Source organism: Salvia splendens, unplaced genomic scaffold (genome assembly GCF_004379255.2).
Source record: "Salvia splendens isolate huo1 unplaced genomic scaffold, SspV2 ctg423, whole genome shotgun sequence".
NCBI classification, from domain to species: domain Eukaryota; kingdom Viridiplantae; phylum Streptophyta; class Magnoliopsida; order Lamiales; family Lamiaceae; genus Salvia; species Salvia splendens.
Genome location: NW_024599073.1, coordinates 14059 through 27863, shown reverse-complemented (window position 1 = coordinate 27863; position 13805 = coordinate 14059). Strand labels below are relative to the sequence as shown.

Here is a 13805-nt window from a genome sequence, read left to right as displayed (position 1 = left end):
GGGACCCTACTACCATTTATGGTAAAAATGAAGAGTGACTCTTAATTGGGGACGGCCCAAAAAGGAAATTAGCGACTCTTATTCGGGGACGGATGGAGTATTACACAATACTTGATTGTGTAACTTGTTCGACCCGATCAAGCTACATTGACCATACATAATTCCAACGACCATCACACGAGCGAAAATAGCCTAATACAGAATGAATACAAAAGCTCAGTTCTCAAGATGTATTAAAGTATAAAAATTGAATCTTTCATATTCAACACCATTGAGTACACAAACAGATTAGTAGCGCAGAACTTTGAACCATACCTCCATGACGTGCACTGAGACACTTACATTGTAACATTACAATTCACATTGTCAAATTTTAAGAGTCATTGTAGTGATGGATGTTTCAATCCATATTGAGACTCGACCAATTACATGCTTTTATTCTTTTGGTCAGGTGCTATACCTTGAGAGATTGGTTCTATACAAATCTTTTTCTTCAATATCTCTATTTAGAAACGCAATTTTGACATATTTTCTTACAACACCTTTCTTTTATTCATTTTTCCTCCCGTCTTCTCTTTCTTTCTTAAAAATTTTCTTCTCTTTATTTTCTCATTTTTCAACACGATTTTCATTTTTAAAACATAATTCTTTTTCCTCAAATTCCTCCCCTATACCTCCATCTCAACTAATGATACAAAATAATTAATTTTCTTCAATGTTCATTATTACAATGAAGCAAGGATTTTTGTTTGAATATTGGCTCATCAACAAAAACAGGCTTATAAGGCTCAAATGGCCAATTAGGGAATTTTATGAGAAATGGTTCATCTATGAAATAGAATTGGCTAACATAGATGACCTTGTGTAGATTCAGTAAGATCACGAGCAAGTTATGGAAACAAAAAACTTGTAGTCGATCAAACCACACATGAAATTCTGACTCAAAGTTCATTAGGTATAAGCGCAATAAGACAAGACGAACTCACTAACTTTGTTTGCTTATAAATTTGTTAATGGGTTTGAGTTAATTACACTTTGGGGTTATGATGTTCTTATTTGGTATTTCATGGGCTGAGAATGATGTTTTCAGTTTTGTTTTTTTCTTCTGCATATCACTTGGTATTCCATTTCTGTTTTGAATTTCTCTATGGCATAGATATCAAAAATATGTAAACATGTGTATGATATATCGAAGTTAAATGGTTGTATCTTGTTATAACATACTACTCCACGATTTAGATGTTTTGATTCACTTAACCAAAAATATACTTCTTGATTGTTAAAGAGAATAATTAAATATCTAAAATAAATGTTTTTGTTTTTGGGAACCTAAGTAGGAAGTTTGTAACCCTAACACCTAATCGATTGCCTTCTGATCATTTTGGGTTTTGCTTTTTCTTATTGACTTCTGATTTCAGTAGATAAAATCAAGCTGAAAATGGAATGGAAAAGGAAACAAACCAAAAGGTGCAAGAGTTATGTTTATTTATTCAATCATAAAACCAATCGCCCTCTATATCCGATGAAACACTTGCACATACCTACATTTCAATCCGACTCACAAATGTCATATTCTTATTTTAGGGCAATGACTTGAAGGCAAGAAAACAAGATTATGTATCTTTCCATACTTCCACAAAGAAAATGTTAAGGAGAACAGATCTTTAGGGCAAGTATATGCACCTGTGCATGTGCTTTTTTGAAGTCATCCATAGTCAGGCTTCGAACGTCTGAACTGTGCAGTGAAGGCAATGGTCTGTTCTCGGCCAGTGCCAAAGCTTTTCCTATAATATTGCACGGTAAGTGAAAACCAATATGACATAAGATGAGAAGAAAGCTTCAATCATGTGAATGTACCTGCTTCTCTTTCTCCAAAAGTTGTCTTATCGGGTAATATGAAGCTACCACACAAAGATTCTAAGATACAGACATGTTTCGCAAAGAAGGAATGGATCAGACGAGATTACAAGCCAAAACCAACTATTTAGAACTCATGCAGAATATGAGAAAAAACGATCAAACCTTTAGATCACTTCCCGAATACCCCTCGGTCATTTGAGCTACTGCTTCGAGATCCACATCTGGACCTAGCTCTTCTGTGGCTAATATCACCTTTAAGATTTTGTCCCTATTTTGAGCATCGGGCAGACTGACCATCAACCTGGTCGAATTATAAATAGATCAAGAGAACTGACGAGGAATGCTTCTTGTTTAGATAATTGAAAAATCTGTTCGAAAGGGCAATGATAACACCTTCTGGGAAGCCTCCTTATTACTGCCTCATCGAGATCAAAAGGCCTGTTTGTTGCAGCACTCGTTCCTTATCCTTTGTACGCAAGCCGTCCCAGTTAACCATAAATTCATTTTTTATTTTACGCATTGCCTCATTTTCTCCTTGGCTTTCCCGTTTCCTTAACATACTGTCAACCTGTGGCGACATATATAAAATCTTTATCGAGAAGACCATAATAAATGATATCACAACAACAAAAACTAACAGATGATTAGACTGACCTCATCAATAAATATAACACTGGGCGATATTTTGCTGGCCAAAGTGAAGACTGCTTTCACGTATTTCTCCCCTTCACCAAACCACTGAGTGCAAAATAATTACAATCAACCACAGATAGGGATAAACAGATGAGAATGACTAAGAAATGTTCAAGGCTAGCAAAAACCCCACCTTTGAGGTAATGCTAGACGTAGATATGTTGATGAAGTTTGCACCTGCTTCTGTTGCAACAGCTTTTGCAAGCATTGTTTTACCCGTGCCAGGAGGCCCGAAGAGCAATACTCCCTTACAAGGCTGCAAACGACACAATTAGTACAAGAAGGTATCGAATTCATGACAAATGAAAAGAAATGCTCGATTTTCTGATATGCTTTGAGCACAAAAAGCATTTACTTTTCTAAGTTGTCCTTTGTTGAACAGTTCTTGCCTTTGCAGAGGTAGCATCACTAATTCATTCAAAGTTTCCTTCACATTCTCCAATGCTCCAATGTGGTCGAAACTAACACCAATGTCACCGGGTGGAATGACCTCAGCAAGGAGCCTTTTCTCGAATTCATTCTCAGTAGCCACGTCCTAAAACTTTAAAAGTTATTTCCATGTACCAAATTAAGTAAAACAGTCCAGTGGAACAGTTCATTTTACAGCAAACACAAAGATCAAAACTCCACACACTTTACCTTGAGAGATTTTTTTAAACTCTGGTTTCCGTCTTCGGTGCCACGTAGAATGTCGAGCCCATATTTGATACTGCAATATAGTGAAGAAAGAATAGTGTCGGGACTCTCATCCGAAACCAAGTACTCAATTCTCAGGCTCCTATCAGTGGTAACATGATAGCAGACATATTTATTTACCTTGCACTTTGAATGACAATTGATGTATCTGTGACTTTTGGTAGAGTGTAGTACATGAAGCGATGAGTCAAAGCCCATCCGATAGCTCTTTCAACATCTGTCACCATTAGAACAAGTATCAAGGATTATCCAATTGAAGATCGTGAAATTTAGAGATAAGAAGTGAAATTGTATGACTGACTTTCACCGGACAAAGCTTGATCGTTAATGCACAATGTTTCCAAATCAGGGCAAACATATCTAAACCGACTTAAAACCTGAAATATATTGACAAAGAGAGACAAAATATTAGGCCAAAAAATGATACAAGAAGTTTGTCCAAATATCAATACTGCAATTTGCAACAAAATCCAGAGACAGATACTTCAGAAGGGGTGATGGACCAGCAAGACTAACCGAGCGGATAAGGGCAATATTTTCCTGTGATTTCATTGTCTTGGCATCTCGATCTAGCATTTGTTTCCAGTCCTCCAGTATTTCTTCATCCTGTCATATTTTAGCAGCAATTAGTACTTCTTTCTCTTCAAATAATCAAAGTAGCATGTCATATGGAAGCCAAAAACTATGATTACCTGAGGAATCTGTACTGTCACTTTGTTTGGGAAAAGACGACTGAGCTGCTTCATACTTTTTGGGGCCTCTTTGTTTTGTCTTGCAATTTACACTTATCCTATCAAAAAATAAAATGCTGTCTTACGAAGAGAAGTTGTATATGCCCCAATGTCGTCATTTTCATGACCATGTCAACCAACTGCATAACTTGCAAGTATGCTAGAAATGACGAAGTACACCAATAACCATTCAAATCGATCTTAATGAACATCTCAATAAAGGAGAAATGCATGCCAAGACTGTTTTCATACACATCAATGACAAAATCCATGTAACTAATCAAAAGTGAACACAAATTTAGAACACAGAATATATAATTGCAGTTAACTCGTACCCCTACAGAATGCATGTCCAAGAATCCTGTTTGGTTTAACTTTGCGAGAAGCAAGAGAGGTGGAGGCTGGATCCAAAACGTGAATTACAGTGTCACAACTCACAAAATTATATAAACAAAAGTATCAGTGTGTGTGTTGTTATGTAGAAATATTAAATTAAAGATCATCACATACTTTTTCCTTTGGGGTGTCCATCCGAGTATGTGAAGCTATGGCAACAACATTTTCTGGCAAAGCTTCGAGCTTCATTTTAAAGGCTGTAAATGCCATCAAATCCCTAATCACCAATTTCTCGATGTCTTTGAAAAACAAAATTAATGAACCCTTTTTACTTTCCATGGAAGCAACCTACAGAATCATTACATGTAAAATATCACTATTAAAAACCACAATCATGCAACATAAAAGAATGGATTCTAGTGTGATAAATACTTCAAATTTCACATAGCAACAAAGTTTACCTCAAAGAGATCATTTATGACAAGCTCATCAATGTCATCGTCATTTGAACTTTCAAGACTTATTGAGCCAGCTGCACATGGAGAAAAATAATCACAATTATAACTGGACATATTCTAGGTATAGAAGTTAAATAAGACAAGGAAACAAGTTAAGCAAACTCTTACCGGAACAAAAAAAACCATGATCTCCTTCGCAAAGGCCCCCGAGGTCATTACCTTCGGGAACTGCTCTATTGAATCTAACCCCAATTTTAGAATAGCCATTACCTTCAAATACAAGAACCACCTTGCCTCTGGAACCATATAATGGACTCCTGCACAAAATCTTATGTTATCGGACTTAGAAATAAGGACAACCCACAACACATTGATACAATCATACAAGCAATTGGTACAGCTCATCAACCCCACATTCTCATAATTTTTTAGATGATCTAACAGCATGTATATCCAAACACAAGGTGACATCAAAACGGGCGATTTAGCAAATATATGTTTAACTTGTGCAATTTCATGCCACCAACATCCAATAAAGTGACAGGTTATATCGAGAGTACAAGAGAAAGAAACATTTATCAGATAAACATCATCGGTAAATTTGAACAACAAATGATTTACCTAATTGGAAATTGACCGGGAGAAATGCCAAATGCTACTGAAGTGCCAACAAACTTTACTCTATCACCTGCCAAATTCCACTTTTAACCACTTAACATAAAAAATCTGAAACCTAAATTTAGACAAACAAGCATAAAAGGCTAATTATACCTTTTCTGAAAGCGTAGTTCTTTGACGTAGCAGTAGACGCTTCGTCCTTAGACTGCGCAGAAGAGGCTATAGCAGCATCCACACTCGAAGCTAGTTTCGTAAGGTCTACATCAGCAGTTGTTCGCTTAGCAAACACAGTAGCTCTCTCAGGCTCTGAACTTTCTTTTGGGGATTCAACTTCCTTAGTTAATCCCCCCTAAACAAATTTTTAAATCAAAAATCAGAAAATATAATTGCACAAACGAGCAATAGAACTAACTGATTAAAGAAAACAGACACTATTTAAGTTTCTTAACATTTAAAGTGGAAACTTACACCAGATAACATAATCTTGTTGACTATAAGGAGTCTCACACCAAAAAAATTAGCAAGTGCCCTAGTCAATGTTTCCTTATACATTTCTGAACCTGCGAAGAAAACACGTAATGCGATGGTCAAGATCAGCCAATAAAGTAGTAAAAAACGTACTTAAATATTTGAGTATGGAGGTATATTACCTTCTGGACCTGACAACAAAATTCTTGGGCACACCGCAGGGAGTTCTGAAATAAGCTCCACCATGTTCGGACACTTCAAATGTATGTATGACGAAGCTACAAGGACATTCTTGGTGGTCTCACTGTTAACGAAAATGAGCATTCAAATATGAAGCCAGCATAGAAAATGCATAATCTATCCTATTTATTAAAAAGGGTAGAGAGTTTATCAGTGGTACACAATAAGCAAGTACCTTAGATAATAAGGAAATTTCTCGAACGAAACATCCAGATCTTTCACATCTATTAAACATTTCCATAAGCCCTTTATTTGATCTCTGTGTTTCTTATTAAACTCAGAAGCTGATGGGCCTGCTAAAAATGTAAAACAGGTTATTGTTGGCAATACCAGAAGATGAAGCACCAGTATTCTCAATAACTGCTGCAGAAACATCGTCTTTACAGGAAAAAGCATCTTCCATACTGGTATCAATGATACAATTGTCTGACACTTCGCAAGCAGAAGGCACTGATGGAATTTCAGACCCTTGTTTCCGAGATGGTGGTGGTGGAATAAGAGACAATTCATCAGTAGGATGTGAGAGGGGGGCCAGAGTTGACGCAACGGCACCTGATCTAGCCTCAATATGCAATCCATTTTTGGATCCACCATGAGCTTCTAAGCTACTTACTGAAGGGTGCACGCTAGTTGTCGATTCACCAGTGTTGGTAAGGAGTTGGAAAATCTAGTAATATGTCAAGGAAATAAACAGGTATAATAATGTATTTCTACCAACCACCATAAACAATATGATGAAGAAACTACTATTAGAACACCACAGACAATAGGATACGTAAGCCTGTTTAGTTTTTGAGCTAAAGATAATCTCATCACCTCCATTTATAGAGATGATGGATTTTTCAACGTAAGCCTTTCCATTAACTTGAACATATCCTTTTTTCCCAATGATTTCAAGCACTGTTTCCGAAACCCCTCTCTATGAATTGGGAAATGAGCATAGAATCAGTAACCATGATAGTTGGAATCCCTAGCTACGTACCACATTGACAATCACAACATACCTCAGTTTCAATGTGCAGACTACACAACAACTTACTGACTGCTGGATCTATGACCCACAAGCCACATCGCTCGCTTTTACCAACAGTTAAAGTAGGGAGATGCCGAATAACATGGGAATTCTGGGATAGGAAAATTGCACGAAACAAATTAAGATAAAGAAGGGTAATCAAGATGTTGGCATGTGAATGAAGAGTCACTAAACCCCCATTGATAGCCGTGCTAGATTTAAAGCTTAGCAACACTGAAGTATTCCCCCTAAACATCACTTATCAGGATGAGACAAGCAACATTGTCTTGTACCCGTCACTTCCAACAACGGACCTGTCCAAGTTAAACTTTTTAGTATGGAATGCATAATACTCTCTTGTTTCTGATTCCATATTGAGATTAAAATAAAATAGAAGGCCTAAGTGTGTGTGGTATAAATTTTTTTTCTATAAGCTAGGAAAACAAGAAAGTAAATAAATCATAACAATTAAATAATAAAATACTATAAAATAAGCTAAAAGTGTAGGTCCGTATCTATCATACCCATCATACTAGGTAAGTTTATGTGTAATAGGTTTAATATAATTTAACCAAGTAGAGAACTTGGATCTAGAGGTCGACAAAATATTTGTAATCTGAATAATCAAAGTACACTGAATCAAATCGAAATACTAGTAGGAGTAGTTATTAATTTTGTTACAGATTGAATTGGATATCTTTTCCTTCAAAAATTGGATTTGTGGTTCGATTCATATTATTTTTAATTTAAAATAATCTTCGGCGGCGTATTTTTATATAGGAGTATTAATCCGAACGCGCGCGAATTTGAATTTATTTCGCCCTCTTTTTTAACAGTAACCCGAAATCTGATCGAAGAGAGAGTTGATGAGTAGAAAAGCTCCGAACGCAGCAACAAATCGAATGGTGAAAGGCACCTCGATCAAGTCTCGCTTAATCCCTGCCGCTTCCAGAACCTTCTCGATTCCGAAGCAGCTCCATGCCTCTCGATTTCGATCCCGAAAAAGATTTCATCCTTAGCCAGGATTTCTTCTGGTTTTTATTCTCTTCCATCCCTATCTGCTCTTCCTCTCTAGCTCTCTTCTTGATTCAATTTTATTTTCTTCTTTGCAGTACCCCTGATTATATTACTCCTGCGTGGATCGGAGCAAGGTATAATTTTGTCAATTTGTTGGTTTCGAGTTTTAAGGTGCTAATATCGTAGTGCCGTGTTGTGTTGAAGGAAACTATTGAATGCCCCAAATCGCCGGAGAAAAGTTAAGACTGTTCGGAGCAACCGCCTGAAACTCGGTTAGTGCTCTAATCTCTGATGTTGGCATTGAAGACATGTTGCGCCTTTTACTATGTTTGATGATTTATGTACACAAAGGCAAATGAAAGAAAAAAAATCGCATTTCCTCCCAATTAGGGCTTTTTTCTGATTCAAAATCCCCAATATCACGGGTTAATTCTTTTTTAGTTTTAGGGGGTTAATTAAATTCCAGCTTTGGGACAGACGCATGACCCTCATGCGTTGCCCGTTAATGAAACGCATGACCGTGATGCGTTTTAGTGTAAGACGCATGACCTTAATGCGTCTTTCAATATTTTTTTATTTTAATTGAACGATGCACGACGCACATGCGTCTTACGGTAAAACGCATGACACACATGCGTCTCTCTGGAATCCTCCAAAACCATTGTCTTCGTCTTCAAAAGGGATTCGCGTGAGTATCTTGCACGCCCCCATCGGAGTCCGTATGAGAGAGTTATGGCCATTATACGAAAGTCGCGCATGACTCCAAAAGACATGTCCTCGTCATTGGTCGATGAATGTCCTTGGTGGGGTAGATCAAATGATGCGAAATTATTCGTAACAAGCATTAAATTAGAAATTATTCATAACACAAAAAAGACATTCTCATTTAAACCACAGTTTTATACCAAGTTGTTTCATTGCACATTTTTTGGCTTAATCTTCAGACGATGATGGATGCTAATCCTGCTCGGAGATCATCTTTTAGAGAAGTAGTTCAAAATCAAATATTTGGGAGGCTTCAAAAGATCAGAAAAAGCATCTGAATTGAATGCATACAATCAGTTCTATTGTATATTTTGGCGATGATAGCGGGAAATAAACACGAAAAAGGACTTGAAAGAATGAAAATGAAATGAGCCACATTATTGACTCCATTTTCGAGCACCAGATTTTCCAATGTGACGGTGCATGGCTTATGGAGGAATATATAGATAGATGAAGGGCTTGAGATAAGGAAAACTGTACCAAAAATATGATGGGTGCTAGTTATGTAAAAAAAAACTGACTTCTTTTGTGATCATGGTAATAGTTGAAGAAGCTCATTATATGCTTCTTTTACTAATCTTGTTCAGTATGAATTGGTTCAACTCTTTCTCTGTATTTGTGTTGTTCCACTCGTCTCTCTCTCTCTCTCTACCTTCGTATTACCAGTTTACAACTAGGGCATCCATGTGTTCTCGAGACAGACACAGTGCGTCACTCTCAAGGGCATGGATGCTCCCGTGCCCTTCTATAATTGGTGGAAGCCGTTTAGGAGGAAGGCGACGGATGCATCAGTTGCTTTCTGGCGTTTTTTTCATTCATTTCTTTTTGTTGAGTTGGGCCATGTAATGCTCACTCAACGATTTAATTTGTTGTTCCAGTCATTTATATATTTACAATAGTAGTAGAAAATAATGTGATATCCCTTATTTCTTAGCTTTGTTTTTTTGGGTAAACGACGTCCAAATTCAAGTGTTTCGATTGGAATATGCCTCATGATGAAGTGAAAAAAACCTGCTCGAAAACGATTTGAAAGACTCGTCCACGGGATGGGAACTTGTTTGCAATCAACTAAGAAGCAAGAAGAAATTTGATTTGGAAAGTATATGATGTGATGAAATTACTACTTTGCATCATTTTCAGTACTACTGTATGATGATTTAAATCTGCTATATACAACAAATTATTGAATTTGCATCATCATATTATTTGGTGTTGCTGATTGTTGACTCTCCATTTCCAGGGAACTCCCACTTCACCACTGCACCATCCCATGAAGAGCTAACCAACACCGGGTAGGTCGGGTGCCAACTACAATCCCTCACCGTAGATCCATGGTGTTGCAACTTGGCCACTTGCGCGCCACTCACCTGTCCTCATTCAACAAGCGCGATTGCAATCTTGGATTAATTTTCTATGTTATGCAGCTCAACCGTATATCACAATAGTAAGATGGAATCGAATAAATAGAATACGTACCAAATCATAAATGTAGATGCAGGAATCGTGTGATCCCGTGTAGATGTACTTCTGCCCCATGCTGCCAAGAACACACCAAGCGCGTTAGCCAATGTTAAAATGAACAAAGCATATGGATTAGGCAGGCGTTTACCTGTATTGTGGCGAGAAATAACAATGGATGAGTGTGCGCAGGACTGAATGGCCTTTATACGTAGCTACAGATTGATCGTGTGGATGCTTGAAATCTTTTGGTCGTTGAGGGTAGTTCATCCATCTGTAATCCCATTCGTAGTTCCTGTATCCTCGATAGCTGAAACAACAAACATACAAGAAAAAGACAGAGAAGAGAAGCTCACCATCCCAAACAAGAATTGAAAGATGGTAGCAAATCTAACCACTAAAACAGACTCCCCTTGGGAGACATTTTTCGTAGATCCCACAGTTTGATAGATTGATCTTTGCTGTTGGATATCAAATAACGGCCATCTCTGCGGCTATGAGTGAAGGTAATCCCCTCGAGATGGCCCATTAGCACCCCAGCTGGCTTGCCGCTTCCTGCAAAGCAACGTCTGTCCCAGACCTAGAACAAAATCGATGGCTCCTTTACTCAAAACAAATGTGTGAGCAAATAAAGCTTCATTACTTAGTTTCTGTGGTAAAACCTCTCATAAGGTTGGCAAGCTCGTTAGGAATTACCTTGCAGAAGCTGTCGTCGCTGCCAGAACAGATGAGATAGCCACTCTCGTCAACGAAACATACACTGTTGACATCAGACTGCAAGCATGGCAAAAGCATCAACATCAACAAGTAATGAGAAAAAGAAGAAAGATAATTGTTAATCTCACAGGAAAAACAAATTCCAATAGCCATTAGAGTAAAAATGAATTCAGAGGGAAAGTACAAACCGTGTGGGCAGATATTCAAAGAGAGACTTTTTTCGTGTTGAGGTCACAAACGTGTATATGCCCATTGCTGCATCCAGCCACAACATCTTGGCCAGCAGTTGAGAATTGCAGAGAAAAGATTCCGAAAGAGTATCCCCCATCATCCCGAGAAGAGAGATCCAAACCGTCGTGGACTTCCTGCACGATACAGAAGCCACAGCAAGCAACATATCTACAAAAATCCACCTCAAAGCAAACAGAAGTCGTTTCCAAACCCATCGGGGGGAGAAAAGAAATGGATAGGTCCCAGCCTGTTCGATAACTAAAAACTTGACATGCAAGAAAATAGTGTTTCTTACGGTGATGTTAGCAAGAGATTCAGACATAGAAGATCCAGCATCAACAATCTGGATGACGGGTGACATGCTAGCGTAGACCTGCAAAAAAAAGTTCCAATCCGGAACACAACAAGATTAAGACCAACAATTCAGAGATTATCATTTATGAACGTTATAAACATCAAACCAATAATCATCGTTGTAACATGGAGAACTCACAAGGCATCGTTGATCAGGAGAAAGGGAAGTATCAGTGATGGTCCACCTTAGGCTTCTGGCCAAAATGTTCTTCCGAACTTTCCACTCCCTTTCAACATCATAGATTCTAATCTGACTACCCTGTTCGACAAAAAACCATACGAAGATCTTCGATCAAGAAATAAGACAAGCATCATACGTAACATAACACGTATAATCCAGTCAATTGAGACCAGTTCTTATCTTATATAACAAGTTTAAAACAACTCTGATATACACTACAAACTCGCCTCATGCATTTCGAAAGTGGTGACAATACCTGAAAAGCAGCGATAAGCAGGGAACCGTCAGCGGAAAACTGAGACACATAAGCCCTTGTAGACATCTGGTCTACAATCCAAGGACCATTAACCGGAAGATATCTACTTAAAACGTGGCGACAATCTAGTAACGAGAACCTTCCTCTTCCCGAGAGATTAGCTTCTCGACCTGCCAACATCTTCAAAGTCGATACAGGACACTCACGTTTCCCGGGTGAGACGCAGCTGAAATGCTCATTTGGCCTCGACTGAAGCTTCGTTAGCTGAGCTATATCTTGATCGAAAGAATCACGCTTTCGACTAGGCCAATAACTGCCGCCACCATCATCACTTGAGCCATCAGAAAGCTCATTTTCAATCTCCAATTTACTAAATCTATAGCTTATGGTGCTATCAGTATCTGTATCTTCGGGTACAGACAACATTGTACCTACCACAATTGATTCTTCTTAATTCTTCTTGTTATGGCAATTGAATTCTAATAATCATAACACAGAATAAACACCCCTATAGTGCAAGATGAATAAACATGTCAAAAGTAATCATGACCATATAAAAATGTAATCTTTCCTTATATTTAGCGAGATATGAAACAATATACAACTTGCAGTCATTGAATAAGTACATATATAATCATGGAAACTTACAACTTTGATTTCTTACAGTTGCCTCAGCAAGAACTGCCCAGAATTAAAACATCCCAGAAAATCAAGAATTGCCCATTTCACGAAATATAAGAAAATTTGTGTACAATCTCAAACAGAAAATGAAAACAATAAACCCTAAAGAAATTGAAACAGAAGCACCCACAAATTATAAACTGCAGCTAGAAAAGAAGAAGAAATATTTGACTTTTTAGAAAATTAGAGTCACTGCATCACTCCCATTTAATACTCCACGCTGATAATTACACAAGTTTTAATACTGCTCCAAGTTTCGGGGGACGAAGAAAAATAATCAAATAAATCTCTCAAACCTTATCCTTTGTCGTTTCCAAGAAAAACAACAATTATAATAGTACTACTTTCTCCTTCCAATAAGAATTTTGTATTTTTTATTGAGCACAATTTTAATGCATAACTGATAAAATAAACGAGAGATAAAAAAATAATTAAATTATTATTAGTGGAAAATGAGTTTTACATAAAAAAATTTTCCAAAATTAGAAAGTGCATCTTATGAGGCTAACTAGAATGCATTCTCTTATGAGATATAGAGAGTTTATCAAACACACAAAATGTATCACGAGTACCCATCCTATAGTGCACTTTCAACTTTCTTGTACTTGTAGCTCTGTTAAGGGCACTGGTCAAATTCAAAAGATTTGACAACGTGGATGAAACACATGTTCTATGATTTAGATGCTTTCCTAATATCATAAATGATCTACATAAGCTTCCAAATTACCTGTTTCTTGCCCTTCATTATATAACCATTAAGATGTTCTATACAGATGATCTCCTCAAGACATCTACTAAAGAGAACTGTCTTGATAATCATAATGTACATCCTAATTTATGTAGGCTACAATAGACAATATACAGATCGACTTAGGCAAAAATGGCAGGCGAGAATATAATTCTCTCTGGGTATAACCCTTTGCCATTATTCTAGCCTTTTGAGATCCATGTTTACACTTGCAGATCCACTAGCTCCCACTGGCTGAAATAGTCTATGGGTAGTATCGCAAGTCTTGCAAACATTCTTGTCTAT

At 37.4% G+C, this 13805-nt stretch overlaps 1 long non-coding RNA gene and 2 pseudogenes across 1 annotated transcript; 1 reads left to right on the top strand and 2 right to left on the bottom strand.

Annotated features, from left to right (window-relative positions):
• Nucleotides 1-1490: 1490 nt before the first annotated feature.
• LOC121790149 lies at nucleotides 1491-6922 on the bottom strand (annotated as a pseudogene).
• Nucleotides 6923-7979: 1057 nt separating this feature from the next.
• On the top strand, nucleotides 7980-8400 carry LOC121790151. Its single transcript, XR_006048224.1, has 3 exons — nucleotides 7980-8146; nucleotides 8225-8263; nucleotides 8334-8400. It is a non-coding gene; the product is annotated as an uncharacterized LOC121790151 (long non-coding RNA).
• A 1563-nt stretch (nucleotides 8401-9963) lies between these two features.
• Nucleotides 9964-13085, bottom strand: LOC121790150 (annotated as a pseudogene).
• Nucleotides 13086-13805: the final 720 nt, after the last annotated feature.